This window comes from Helianthus annuus, chromosome 11, assembly GCF_002127325.2.
Source record: "Helianthus annuus cultivar XRQ/B chromosome 11, HanXRQr2.0-SUNRISE, whole genome shotgun sequence".
Lineage (NCBI taxonomy): Eukaryota > Viridiplantae > Streptophyta > Magnoliopsida > Asterales > Asteraceae > Helianthus > Helianthus annuus.
Genome location: NC_035443.2, coordinates 107,723,897 through 107,738,768, shown reverse-complemented (window position 1 = coordinate 107,738,768; position 14,872 = coordinate 107,723,897).

The window sequence follows — 14,872 nt, the reverse complement described above, 5'->3', positions numbered from 1 at the left end:
ACAAACCTTTAAGGTTCTTAGTCTAGATGAGCCACAAAATACGGCGTCTTCTAAAGACCCGCCCATTGAGCTCAAAGAACTTCCTAAAGGTTTGGAATATGCTTTCCTAGGCAAGGATGGTAGTTTACCTATAATTATTTCTTCCAAATTAAGTAACATAGAAAAAGAGAAGTTAGTTAATCTGCTTAAAAAACACAAAAACGCGATCGCTTGGAAGCTTGTAGATATTAAAGGAATAAGCCCTTCCATGTGCACGCACAAAATTTTAATGAATGATGACTACAAAACAGTAATTCAACCACAACGAAGAGTGAATCCCAATGTTCAAGAAGTGGTTAAAAATGAAGTCATCAAGCTGCTTGACGCCGGACTAATCTACCCTATCTCCGATAGTCCGTGGGTAAGTCCCGTCCAAGTAGTCCCAAAGAAAGGAGGTATGACGGTAATAACTAATGAGAAAAATGAATTAATACCAACCAGAACCGTCACAGGATGGAGAGTTTGCATAGATTATAGGCGATTAAATGAAGCAACAAGGAAAGACCACTTTCCTTTACCCTTCATTGATCAAATGTTAGAACGACTATCCGGTCATAAATTTTATTGTTTCTTAGATGGTTTTTCAGGTTACTTTCAAATACCGATAGCACCAGAAGACCAAGAGAAAACAACTTTCACATGTCCCTACGGAACTTTCGCATATCGACGCATGCCATTCGGTCTATGTAATGCGCCCGCAACATTCCAACGTTGTATGGTGGCCATTTTCCATGATATGATAGAAAAGACAATGGAAGTCTTCATGGACGACTTTTCCATCTTTGGAGATTCATATGACCAATGCCTCGATAATCTTGAACGAATGCTATCCCGATGTGAGGAAACTAACCTCGCCCTTAACTGGGAAAAATGCCATTTCATGGTAACAGAGGGAATAGTACTCGGTCACAAAATCTCAAGCGAAGGAATGGAAGTTGATCGAGCAAAAATAGAAACTATTTCTCGATTACCTCCACCATCCTCCGTAAGAGCAATCAGAAGTTTCTTAGGACATGCCGGATTTTATAGAAGGTTTATCAAGGACTTTTCAAAAATTTCAAGACCTCTAACAAAATTACTTGAAAAAGATGCACCCTTCATCTTTGACAAGGAATGCAATCAAGCATTTCTAACCCTCAAAGAAATGCTAGTCATTGCACCCATCATGATAGCGCCCGATTGGAAATTTCCTTTCGAAATCATGTGTGATGCAAGTGACTTTGCTGTTGGAGCAGTCTTGGGACAAAGAAAAGAAAAGCATTTTCACCCAATCTATTATGCTAGTAAAACGCTTAATGATGCACAAGAAAATTATACAACTACAGAAAAAGAATTACTAGCAGTAGTATTTGCTTTTGATAAATTCCGTTCTTACCTTGTTCTTTCTAAAACTGTAGTCTATACAGACCATGCAGCCATCAGGTACCTCTTCAAGAAACAAGACGCAAAACCCCGTTTGATCAGATGGATTCTATTCCTCCAAGAATTCGACATCGAAATCAATGACAAAAGAGGAGCAGAAAACACTGCTGCAGATCATCTCTCGCGCCTAGAAGACCCAGCTTTGGAAACAACCAGGGACGAGCAAATCAATGAGAAATTTCCGACAGAATCCTTGGAGATGATGGAGTGTAGACAAGAACCATGGTATGCCGACTATGCTAATTACCTAGCTAGCGGTATAGTCACCAAAGGATGGCCACATCATCAAAGAAAGAAATTCTTTGCTGATGTAAAGCATTACTTTTGGGAAGACCCCTATCTTTTCAAAATGTGTGCCGACCAACTCATCCGAAGGTGTGTCCATGGTAATGAAGCACGAAGAATTCTCCGTCATTGTCATGAAGGTCCATACGGAGGACATCATGGTGCCGCAAGTACCGCACGAAAGGTATTTGATTCAGGGTTTTATTGGCCAACCATTTACAAGGATGCACAAAACCTTGTAAAGACATGTGATGCCAGCCAAAGATCAGGTAATATTTCTACCAAAAACGAAATGCCTCAAAATGGCATTCTCGTTTGAGAAATCTTTGATGTGTGGGGACTCGATTTCATGGGACCTTTCCCGCCGTCAAAAGGAAACAAATATATACTTGTGGCAGTCGATTACTTGTCTAAATGGGCAGAGGCCGAGGCTCTTCCAACAAATGATGGAAGAGTAGTGGTAAAATTTATGAAAAAATTGTTTTCTCGCTTCGGGACACCAAAAGCTTTGATAAGTGATAGAGGAACCCATTTTTGCAATCATCAACTCGAAAAAATATTAACAAGGTATGGGGTCTATCACCGGGTCTCAACAGCATATCACCCTCAAACAAATGGGCAAGCCGAAGTGACTAATTGAGGTTTAAAACAAATACTTGAAAAAACCGTAGGATTAAATAAAAAGGAATGGGCCGACAAATTAGACGATGCTTTATGGGCCTTTCGAACCGCCTATAAAACCACTATAGGCACAACCCCATATAAACTCGTCTATGGAAAAAGTTGTCACTTGCCAGTAGAAATAGCTCACAAAGCCTACTGGGCAATAAAAAATGTGAACTTAGATTTAGAAAATGCCGATAAAAATCGATTCTGTCAAATGAATGAATTAGACGAACTAAGGAATTATGCATATTCTAACTCCGAAATTTATAAGGAAAGAATGAAAAATTTACATGATAAATATATTAAGTCTAATGAATTTCGGGTAGGAGATCAGGTTCTATTGTTTAATTCACGACTTCGATTATTTCCTGGTAAGCTAAAATCTAGATGGTCAGGACCTTTTTCCGTCACCCATGTTTTTCCGCATGGTGCAGTAGAAATTAAAACTCGAAATGGGATACCATTTAAAGTCAATGGCCAACGGCTAAAACTCTACCGAGGATCCATTGAGGATGAGGAAGAGGAGATCTCACTTCAAATGGTTAACGAATAAACTCGTACCCGACATGTTACGAACAGGCAAGTGTACGTCAAAAACCGGTAAGTCTTCTAACCGTTTTTGAAAAAAAAGAAAAAAAGGGGCATGCACACGAGCACAAAAAAAAAAAACTTTGCTCGGCACGGGGCCGTGTCCGCTGGACACGGGGCCGTGTCGAGGCAACTATCGGGATAAAACCCTCTTTTCATAACAGTTACCTCATTCCACACGCCCCGTATTGCCGAAAACGCTCTGGTTCCAGGCGATTTTCCGCAGATTTCCGACGTCACTACCACGTTTAACAACATCAAGGTATGATTCTATCATCTTTAGTAGTTAGATTAGTTACTTGCATGTAGTTAAAACATCAAAAAATTGAGAAAAATCTAGGGTTCTTCGTGTTCATCCGGATCGAACTTCAAATTTTTGATGCAATCTGTTAGTAGTAGTTTAGATTAGTGTAGTAGAAAGTAAATAAACATGTATTGTTGATAGATTCGTTCGATTTCCCACAAAAACCCCAAACCCTTGTTTTTGAACCGAAACAGACAAAATTGGAAGGGTAAAAGGTTTGTTTTGGGAAAAACGACACTAAGGGTTTCATTTTCGGGGGAAACCGCTACTATTGGGCTAAAAATTTTCAGGTTTTCGAAACCGGGACGAAAAATGAAGTTTTTGGGTTACAGACGCCTGGACACGGGGCCGTGTCCAGTGAACACGGGGCCGTGTCCAGCCCACTGTTTGCAGTTTCGCTCCAAATATCCTAGTTTCGTACTAACTTTTGGTGTATTCTTTCAGATGTCAAAGTTCACAAGGTTCAATGCAAGCGAACTCGACGCTAGGGCACGATATGAGACACTCCAAATAAGACCCGAGGAGTATCCTAGGCGAGCATGCACAGACCTGTTAACCATGGTGAACCAGCTAGACCGATTCAACAACATCGTAACAGGACCACTAGCAGTTGCATTGAACACTCGGCTTCGGTCGGTGCATCAATGCACCATGGAGTTCTACAGTACTTTCAATTTCACCTCGAGGTGTGACCCGTTTGACAATGAAGGGGTTGCATTTCGGTGTGGCGGGACAAGGTACTCGATCTCCATGGCACAGTTTGGAGCTATAATAGGACTGTACGGGGAAGAGGAATCGGGGAATGAGGATAATACCGGGGGATTACGAGACTTGGATGTAAATGAACGTCAAGCCGCATGGGCTCAGATCGGTGAAGGAATCTACAACCCTAGTAGCACCAAGAGTACCAAACTGAGGGACCCGCTTTACCGCTACATTCACAGGCTCCTCACCTACTCGCTAAACCAGCGTCACGACAGTAGTGGCGTTGTAGGGTTGAAAGATTTGGTTGTCCTTCACTGCATCCACAACCAGAAGCCTCTCGATGTTCCATATCTCTTGTTACGAAATATGCACCTCAATCGCCTTGCTCACGCTCCAACGCCTATCTTCTTCGGGGGATGGGTGTACCGTCTTTTCAAGCATTTCACGAGAATTCCAAGGTCCTTTGAAAGGAGTCCATGGTCGGGACGAGTTGACTACCACATTTGCCGAGCCATGAACTTACTTTATGAGGCGGAAGACGGGACGGTAAGCTTCCAAAGGACACAAGGCTATGCATGGAACCCACAAGAGGCCCTAGTTCTCCACGCACCACCTCCCCACTACCAATACCAACCCCATGGTGATCCGGGTCAATCCTCCTCACAAGGAGGCGGTTTTCCTAACTTTCAAAGCTTACATGATCTTTTGCAGGAAAACCTCATGTGTACCAGGAACACCTACAACCTCGCCAACAACACATACCACCGGGTTGGAGCTATTGAGCGCAACATCAACGATATACAAGATGATATCGGTAGCATCCGGGAGTACATGGCAGGGCATGGGGATGGAGGTGATGATAGCGGTGAAGACATGGACGTTTGAAGAGATAAGGGGCGGGTTGATGGTGAGCCCACAGGTTTAAGTACCCTTTTCTACCGAACAATTTATGGCCTGCGTGCCACTTGTTGAACAATTTACTTTCCTTGACTACTTTTTATTTCCGTTTTATTTTTCTACTTTATGTTTGGAGACAATTAACTGTGGTAATGTAGGATGTTTTATGTTTGCTTGGTGTGGTATTAAGTGATGAAACAGGTACAATGCAAGGGTTAGAGTGCTAAACCTTAGCACTTACAAGCCCAAAATGGAGAAACCGGGAGACGAAACCTGTTTTTCAGGCTCACAGACTGTCCACACGGGGACGTGTCCAGCCAACATGCCCCCGTGTTCATCTCCCAGACCTGCTGTTTGGTTACTGACCTGCAATTATTTGCCAGACACGGGGCCGTGTCCAGCCGACACACCCTCGTGTTCATCTTCTGTAAGTTTTCAATACTGGCAGTTCGCCACGGGGTCGTGTCCAGTGGACACGGGGCCGTGTCCAGACTGCCAGTAACATAAATCTTTGCTTTTTAACACCACAGCACACATCCAATCAACCTAAAAATTTATTTTTGGGACACATTGAGGACAATGTGTAATTTAAGTGTGGGGGGAAGCTAACAACTTTGAAATTTTGCAAATCCTAACAACAAGCCTTACACAAAACTCTATTGGAACCGCTAAACACCCCAATTTTTTTTTTCAAAAATCCTTTCATTTTTACTTGTCTAAAGTTTAAGTTAGGAATCACAAGATCAATAAGGTTATATTTTTATAAAATTTACAATCGAAAGCGTCGTGATACAAGAACCAACATAAGAAAATTACGAAACGGCATAACAAGTCTAGTTAAAATTTAATTATATATACTTGATCACATTAAAAACCCAGTCCCACAAAAGTGAGTTTTGAGCATTTATTGAGCATACAAATTTACATCTTTAGACTAAATGCTCATTTTTCATTTCTTGTGTGAATAGCCGCTTGGTTCTTACAACTCTAGAACTTGCCACGACGATTCATTCCCGGTCCTTACCAACTTAAACCCAAGTAAGTAAATGATGGAGACATTAGGACTAACCATTTTTCTTTCTACACCATTATTTTTCAATTTTTTTTACCACCTACCCAAAATCCCCCTAGTTAACCCCTTTGAGCCTAAACCTTTCATTTCATTACCCTAAAAAACCCTTTTTACCCACCAAAAACCTTTTCATTTTTCACCCCTTATTTTAGTAACAAAGCTCGGTTTTTCGCAAGCTCGTTCTTTTATGGGACTGAAAAAATATATATATATATATATATATACATATATATGATGATGAAGTTAAAAACAAACAAAGCTATACAAACAAAAGCTTGTTTGGAGGAATACTTCAAAATAAAAAGTCACTAAAAAAACTATTTTCGAAAACCGACGCTTTTTACGCTTTTCGCCCTTTTACTAACCACTAACCCAACCACCCACCTTTAGCCCAAGCCTAACCCTTCACCCAAAAAGTCCTCTTGATATTTACAAAAGGTAAAAAGTTAAAAAGGAGGAGGATTGATTGCTTGGCAAGCCTATGGAAGGTGTGAGTTCCATGCCGCTCTCGAGTGATTCACTAAAAATACACCTACGGCCGAGTGTTGAGTGATTTATCCCCTGAGGTATGTGAACTTGTATATAACTAGAATTTTAAAAAAGGCATGTTATGCCCAAATAAGTAATTTATCCTATGAGACGTTCTCAATAAATCATAACGAATAAAATTGTGAATAAATAAAAATAAAACCTAAAAAGATCTTGGATTCCCGACACTCTATGACAAGCCTAAAACTTTCTCTTCTACCTATTTCATTTGGGAGTGTAAGCCACATTTTAAAGAGTTTTGCTTGAGGAAAAGCAAAAATTCAAGTGTGGGGGTATTTGATGTGTGTAAAATGCAACATATAAATCACATCAATGAAGGCATAAAACTAACCCTTTTTAAGTACTAATGTTGGAAAAAGAGTGTTTTTGTCTTCCTTTTGTATTTTCAGGATGAAATGAGCTCAAATTCACAAAAAAGCAAAAAGACAACTAATTCTAGCATAAATACAAGGAAAGGAATAAAAGAAGATTGCCCGGACCCTCAACGGCATCCTCCAAAGCAAAGAAGAGAAAACAGAAGCCTGAACACGCCCCGTGCTCAGCCAGCACGGGGCCGTGCCCAAGAAGCAGCATAAAAGACAATCTGGTAGAAGCTTCCATTGCCCACCACGGGGCCGTGTCCAGCGAGCACGGGGGCGTGGTGAAAGTACAGCAGGCGCATTAATTGTAATTGCGAATTACAATTAATGAGGAGAGAGAGTGTCAGACGGGCACGGGGGCGTGTCCAGCGGACACGGGGCCGTGCCCAGCCTTCTGTTCAGCCTATATATAGGGGTGCTTGGTTTCATTCCATCTCATCCCTTGGCACACCACCTCTCTCACACTTCATCCACCACACACCACCACCATAACACCATCATCCACCACCATCATCCATTGTCCATCGTAGAGTGTGTGAGTCGTCTCGGGATCCAAGATTGATCGTAAGAGTTCTTGACAATCAAGGCCATGTTTGCCTAAGTCTCTTACATCACTTGGTGAAGACAAGTGTTTAGTATAATACTTTTTATTTTTAATCTTTTGCACTTTTTATTTGGTTTTGTATTAATGACTTTAATAACTAGTTGCTTATGTTGAAGGTGATCTTTCCTTATCGTTTGTCCGTGGTGTCTTGGCATTATTTTACTGTCTATATAAAATAAAAGATTTTCACCATTCATATCTCCACGGTCTATATGGAGGTATGTTGGCTACCTGGTCGGGGGTTAAGGGAACGGTTTGGTAAGGGTCTTGCCCTTGTTCAGCGTTTAGAGGTCCTTCAAGGGACCTGGGTCAAATATAGTAGGATCTCCTTCAATGCCCATAGGTATTGGATGGCGGGGATCCAAACTCTTTGACCCCCTCATAAGTTAACTACTATTAATACTATAACCCGGCTATTTAGGACTGTATCCCTGCTGACTCAGACTACTTAGCCGAGGGTAACGTCACCGCCAAAAGCAGGGCCTACCATAATTTGCATTAATAACTTAATTCATTATCTTCCAATAATCCGACCCTTTAGGATTGTATCCTTGCTGACTCAAACTACTGGGTTGAGGGTAACGTCGCCTTCAAAAGAGGGGCCTACTACAATAACTAAGATAATCTCTTAAACAAGTGCAAAAGTGCGAAAATAATCAAAGGTTATACTAATACACGAGTCGGATCCAAGTGATTCATCTTGTCTATCTGTTTTTATTTTTATTTTATTTTTCAGCATTTAGTTAGTTTTTATTTTCTTAGTTTAAAAACATTTTTCTCACTTTTTGATTTGATTAGACGTTGAGGATGAACCGGTATTAAAAGCTCTTGTGTCCTTGGACGACCTCGGTATCTTACCAACACTATACTACGTCCACGATGGGTGCACTTGCCCATATGTGTGTTTAGTGTTAGTGAATATCGTGTTTTTATAAATTTAAAACTTGGCTAAAGGTGTAAAAAGGGCTTAATTATACATCTAAATTATATATACACCAACACACATCACTGTTAAAACACAACTGTATGAATCTGCTTGCTGTTAAAACATAACTGTATGAATCTGAATGCTAAAACACAACTGTATGAATCTGCTTGATGTTAAAACACAACTGTATGAATCTGAATGCTAAAACAACTGTATGAATCTGCTTGCTGCTAAAACACAATTGTATTAATTTGCTTGCTGTTAAAACACATCGTCAAGAAAACGGAGATGATATGAACAGTATTTGAATGGTGATGATGAACTCGGAGATGGTGGAGATGGAGAAGTGTTTTAATTTGATCCGGTGCTCTCTATCCTTTCTAAAGTTATCTTCTTCCATGATTGTAGTTATTTTTGGCAGGGATTGGGGTTTTGAAGACGGGTTTGGAGAGAGGGAGGGAAAATCGCGTGAAATTAGGGACTGGGTTTGACTGACGGTTATCTAATTGATTTAAAACACGATATATTGACAAAATTGTCCCTAGTCTTTTAAAACAATGAATTAAATAAACTAAAAAATTACAAGATTGCCATTGACTTCATCTTAACCATTAAACACACCCATTGGATGGCCCAGATCGCTTCCTAGACTTTCTAGGAAAAACACATTTTCCGCAGGATCCCTACTCTCTCTCTCTCTATATATATATATATAAATATATATATATATATATATGTATAGGGTTAGGTTAACGTACAAATGCCCTTATCGTACATTACGTACGCTGCAGTCTCAGCCGTCCGATCATCTTCCCGCATTGAATTCGCATGTTGTTTTTTTGTAACAATTTCGCATGTTGGTTTTTTGGCATGCGATTTCATCAAAATTACCACATGCGAAATTGTTACAAAAAAACAACATGCTATTTCATCAAAATTATCACATGAGAAATTGGTACAAAAAAACAACTTGCGAATTCATAAAAAATTATCACATGCGAAATTGTTATAAAAAAACAACATGCTATTTTATCAAAAATTATCACATGCGAAATTGGTACAAAAAACAACATGCGAATTCATCAAAAATTATCACATGCGAAATTGTTATAAAAAAACAACATGCGATTTTTAAAATGCGGGAAGATGATCTGACGGCTGAGATTGTAGCGTACGTAATGTACGATAAGGGCATTTGTACAGAACACTTTACCTATATATATATATATAGGATTAGGATCATGAGTGAACAACTTTTTGAGAGTGAACTAAGTGAACTAATCTTGACCCTTGATCATTTTTTAGATTAAAAGGGTAAGATTGACATTAGCCAAATACTTTTAATTAAAATCCCTTAATTTTCTCCTCTTTTCTCTCTCTCTCTCTCTCTCTCTCTCCCTCTCTCTCTCATTTTTAATTATTTCTCTATTATTAATTAATTATAAGAGATTGAATGAATAATTTTTTTTTAAATAAACTCTTATGTTCCTTTTAACATTAAATATTAAACCTAATTAAATTATGTTTTTTAACATATGTGTATATAGGTCAGTATATATAAGACTTATACACTTGTGTATTATTAAATCTTGTTTCCACGGGTCGGTATAAACCAGATTTACACACTTGTATATTATTCAAGTACATATGTGTATACAGGTCAGTATACACCTGTGTATTATTCAAGTACATAGTGTATACATGTCGATATATACCAGACTTATACACTTGTGTAGTAACATATTGTTTCCACTATACGTCTTTTCATCAAACATTTAATACATATATGTATGAAGAATGTAATTAAATATTTTTAATCGTGTTCTAGATGGAACAATATTTGATAATGTTTTCATTTTTTTAAATTATCAAATATTAAGTTAGGTAATATGTGAGAGAAAAAAAAATATAGAGAATTTAATTAAATATTCTTTTAATTGGAAAGAGAAATAAGGAGAGAGAAAAAATCAATTAATTAAATGAAGATAGAAAAATACAATTATACCTTTGTGTCTCTTAAAATAAATGTAAGTTACAAAAGATAATTACAATCTTGCCACTAATGAAAAAATCTAGATCTACAAAATAAATGGTCAGGATAAGTTATTTTGTTCACAAATAAATCATTGTTCACTCATGAACCCTACCCTATATATATATATATATATATATATATATATATATATATATATATATATATATATATAGGGTAAGGTTCATGCGAGAACCACCTTTATTGCGAGAACCGCGAGAACCAATGTGAACACAACCTAAAATAACTAAAAAACCTAACCCCTACCCCCTCCAAAACCTAAACACCCCCCCCCCACCCTAAAAAAACCTAACCCCCCCCCACCCCAAGCTAAATGCTAAAAACTAAAACCCCCACAGAACCTAACCTCCCCCTCTAAAAAAAAAAACCTAAACCCCCCTCCCCCACCCCCCAAAAACCTAACCCCCCCCAGGCTAAAATGCTAAAAACTAAACCCCCAAAAACCTAAAAAAATCAAAAAAAAAAAATCTAAATTCTTTTTTGAGTAAACTTCCGTTTTGCTCCCTGTGGTTTACTCACTTTAACGGTTTTGCTCCAATCCTTTAAAAATAGCCATTTTACTCCCTGATCTATGAAGTCCTTCATGATTTTACTCCCCGCCCTAAACGTCATCCATTTTAAACTTTAAAGCATGCCACGTGCAAAACACCTTATGGGCAATTAAGTCTTTTCCCAAGCCATATTAATGAATTACCTTTTAAAACCCTAACATTTACAATGGATGACGTTTAGTAGCGGGGAGTAAAAGCATGAATGTGACAACTCGGCATTCGAACCTATTTTGTGTAACGTTACGTGCTTATGTGAACTATATTAATTGATTGAATGCATGATATGTTACGTGCTTTGTGTAATGTATGTATGTATATTAATGGCCGAACCGCACAACACTCGCTCGATCGCACAAGCCGTCCGGGCCTTACCTTTGTACACGGACCAAGGGCGGCCCAATAGAGGGCTCGGCCCACCCACCTTACACGCCTAACACTAGGGTGTTAGTAACTTTCTCATACTTTTTGGCAAATCATTCACACACATAAAAACCCTAGCTCTTTCTCTTTCTCCCTCACGAACCCGACGGCAACCATCTCTCTTTCGAAGCTCTTGACTTGGCCGATCCCTTTCTCCTCTCAATCCGGTTTGTGCTTAGTGTTTTGTTAATTGTATGTTTATGATATTAACAGTTTGCATGATAACCTAGGAGTCTTGTTAACATGGTGAACTATGATGTTAATTGGTAGTGTTCTTGTTAATCGGCTCTCATGTATGTATTGAATGTATCATATTAATCAAATGGTAATTGATGATATTTGATAATCGGCCGCTATGCTATATGTTTCGGATTGTTAATCATGTGATGGTGTTCTAGACAATCGGACAAGTTTAAGTGATGTTGTTGTGCTATCATAAATTGTTGTTTTCATAATGATTTAGGATTAAACGTATGTAACCGGTTGGATGTTCATGAAATCGGACTAAAGGATATGATTATGATGGATGTTCATGTTTTGAATTCATTTAGAGTTCATGTAAATTAGCGAATAGATTGCTTGTTTGATCGAGTATTGATTAATGGCTGATTTGATCTGATTTGTGAAACTGCCAAGTTGTTAGCTGAGATTATGGAATCAATGAGCTGCAAAGTAGGAAACTGTTACAATCTGCTAGTCTCGACAAGGGTTGCGAGTCGAGAACTCATAGTCTCGACTCGAGACCACCATACCGACACAAAACAGCACAACTCGAGACCAGCATTGCGAGTCCTGTTGCGACTCAAGATCTGACTCGAGACCACCCAGTCTCGAGTAATATCTGCACAAGTCGAGACCTCCTGTGTTGCGACTCGAGATCTCTGGTCTCGACTCGAGACCATGAGCACATGCACACTGTTTTGGACTTTGCACACTGTTACGAGCCCAACCATTTGGGCCACATACTTGGACCTTATTTACGTGACTGTTGTTGATCTGCCATGATTATAGGTGTATGCTATGGTCGTTACTTGCGTACAATACGTGTAGAATATACGTGCACTACTTGAATACGAACCTAACGTGTACGGTAACCATGGTAGGACGTGGTTGACCCCCATACAGCTTAATTGAACTTTTCTGTGTATCTACCGAGCAAACCAAGGTGAGTTCACACAGCCAAGGCATGGGATTCCCGGGTTGGGAATGGGTTGGAAGGTTTGAAATGGATAATTACTCGTACTTACGCTATTTCTAGACTATATACCATCGTCCTCAGGTTAGTCAGGACACTTACGTAAAACCTACGTAAATTAGTATCTACCACTGTCTCCCGGGTCGGGAGGACACTTACGTAAAACCTACGTAAACTCATACCTACTACTGTCTTCCAGGTCGGAAGGACACTTACGTAAAACCTACGTAAACCCCACGCGTACCACTGTCCTCGGGGAAGGGCACTCACATAAAACCTACGTGATCTTGCATGTATTCCTGTTCTCGGGCTAAGAAGAACACATGGTTGCAAATAGTCTAGTAAGTATAAATATGGGAAGCCCCTACTAGTAAGAAGTATAGTCATGGGAAGCCCCCCCCCCCCACTAGTAGTACATACATACATGGGAAGCCCCCATTAAATGAACATACGTTTTGCTATTACGAACTTACTTTCTGTGAACTCGCTCAACTAGTTGTTGACTCTCTGCTGCATGCCTTGCAGGACCTTAGGTACTTATGGAGCTTGCACAGGGAGGAGCAGGTCGTTGTGGGACATGGATCGTGGATGCCATGTTAAACGTTTAAACATTTGAACTTATGATTTACATTAGGTTTACATACTTATGCTTCCGCTACTCAAATTCTGTTTTTGTTGAACATCAATTATATTGTGATGGGTTTCATTGATTACTCTTAATATTTAATGTTATGTTCAATATGATTGGTGGCTTGATCCTGGTCATGTCACGCCTCCAAGCGGTGGTACTCCGCGTGTGGATTTGGGGGTGTGACATATTGGTATCAGAGCCATTGGTTATAGAGAACTCGGTTTTAATATGGGGAAAACGTTTTTATTAAAACCAGACTATAACCAGAACAGTGCTCTCAACTATCCACAACGACGCTTCGCTCCACGTGCAAGACTCAACATCCTAGGTAATATGGTTTATGTTTATTGCCTACATGCTAGAATTACATAGAACTTTGCTCGTAGTATGCTTAGATACACATGACACTATTGCATGAGAATACCTATGTGCTTACACTCTTCTGTCATCGCACTACTCGCGAACCATTCTCACTTATGCTACTTTTATTATGAAGATCATGTCTGGACGTGTTAACATGACTCAAGCCCAGTTGACGTCTCTTATTAACGAACAAGTTGCTGCGGCACTTGCAGCCGCACAAGCAGGAGGTATATCCTGTAGTTATAACTCACACTAGGATCTTTAGGTCCTACACTCCTAAACCAACTCTTGTGTTTAACTTTGCCCTATTCGTACACAATAGGTTAACACGCACCACAACCTGTTTGCACATTCAAGAACTTCATGGACTGTCGTCCAAGTACATTCAGTGGCACGGAAGGAGCAGTGGGACTACTCCATTGGTTCGAAAAGCTCGAGTCAGTATTCGAGATGTGTGAATGCCCTGAGGCTCGCAGGGTCAAGTACGCCACTGGCATGTTAGAAGGAATTGCGCTAACTTGGTGGAACGCGCAAGTTCAGATTTTAGGGTTGGCAGCTGCTAACGCCACCCCTTGGAACGATTTTAAGGAACTGATCAAGCGAGAATACTCCACGCGTGATGACATCCACAAGTTGGAAGTGGAGCTTTATCATTTGAAAATGACGGGGTCAGAAATCGAGGCTTATACGAAACGGTCAAACGAACTGGCCATCTTGTGTCCAACTATGGTGGACCCTCCAATTAAGCGCATTGAGTTGTATCTCAAGGGTTTAGCGCCAGAAATCCAGAGCCATGTGACATCGGCTAATCTCGACAACATCCAGGATATTCAGCGACTCGCTCATCGCCTCACTGATCAGGCAGTGGATCAGGACAAGCTACCGAAACGTATCAGCGCTACTACTGCTACCACATCAGCCGCTACTCCTGCTACCCCCAGTGACAACAAAAGAAAGTGGGAAGGGGATTCTAGCAAAGGTTCAGCAACAGTTCAGTCTCAGGCTCAGCAACAGAAGACTGACCACTACCAGAGTCCTAGCCAACAGTCTTCCGATAGTCGTGGGCAGAGGAGATATCAGGGAAATCATCCAAGGTGTCACAACTGTAACAGGCACCACAGCGGCCAGTGCAACAAGGGTCGTTGCCAAAGGTGTCTCAAGATGGGCCACGAGGCCAAAGACTGTAGGAGCCCACGGCCTGCGAATCAGAACCAGCAACCGCAACTACCAGCTCCACAAAA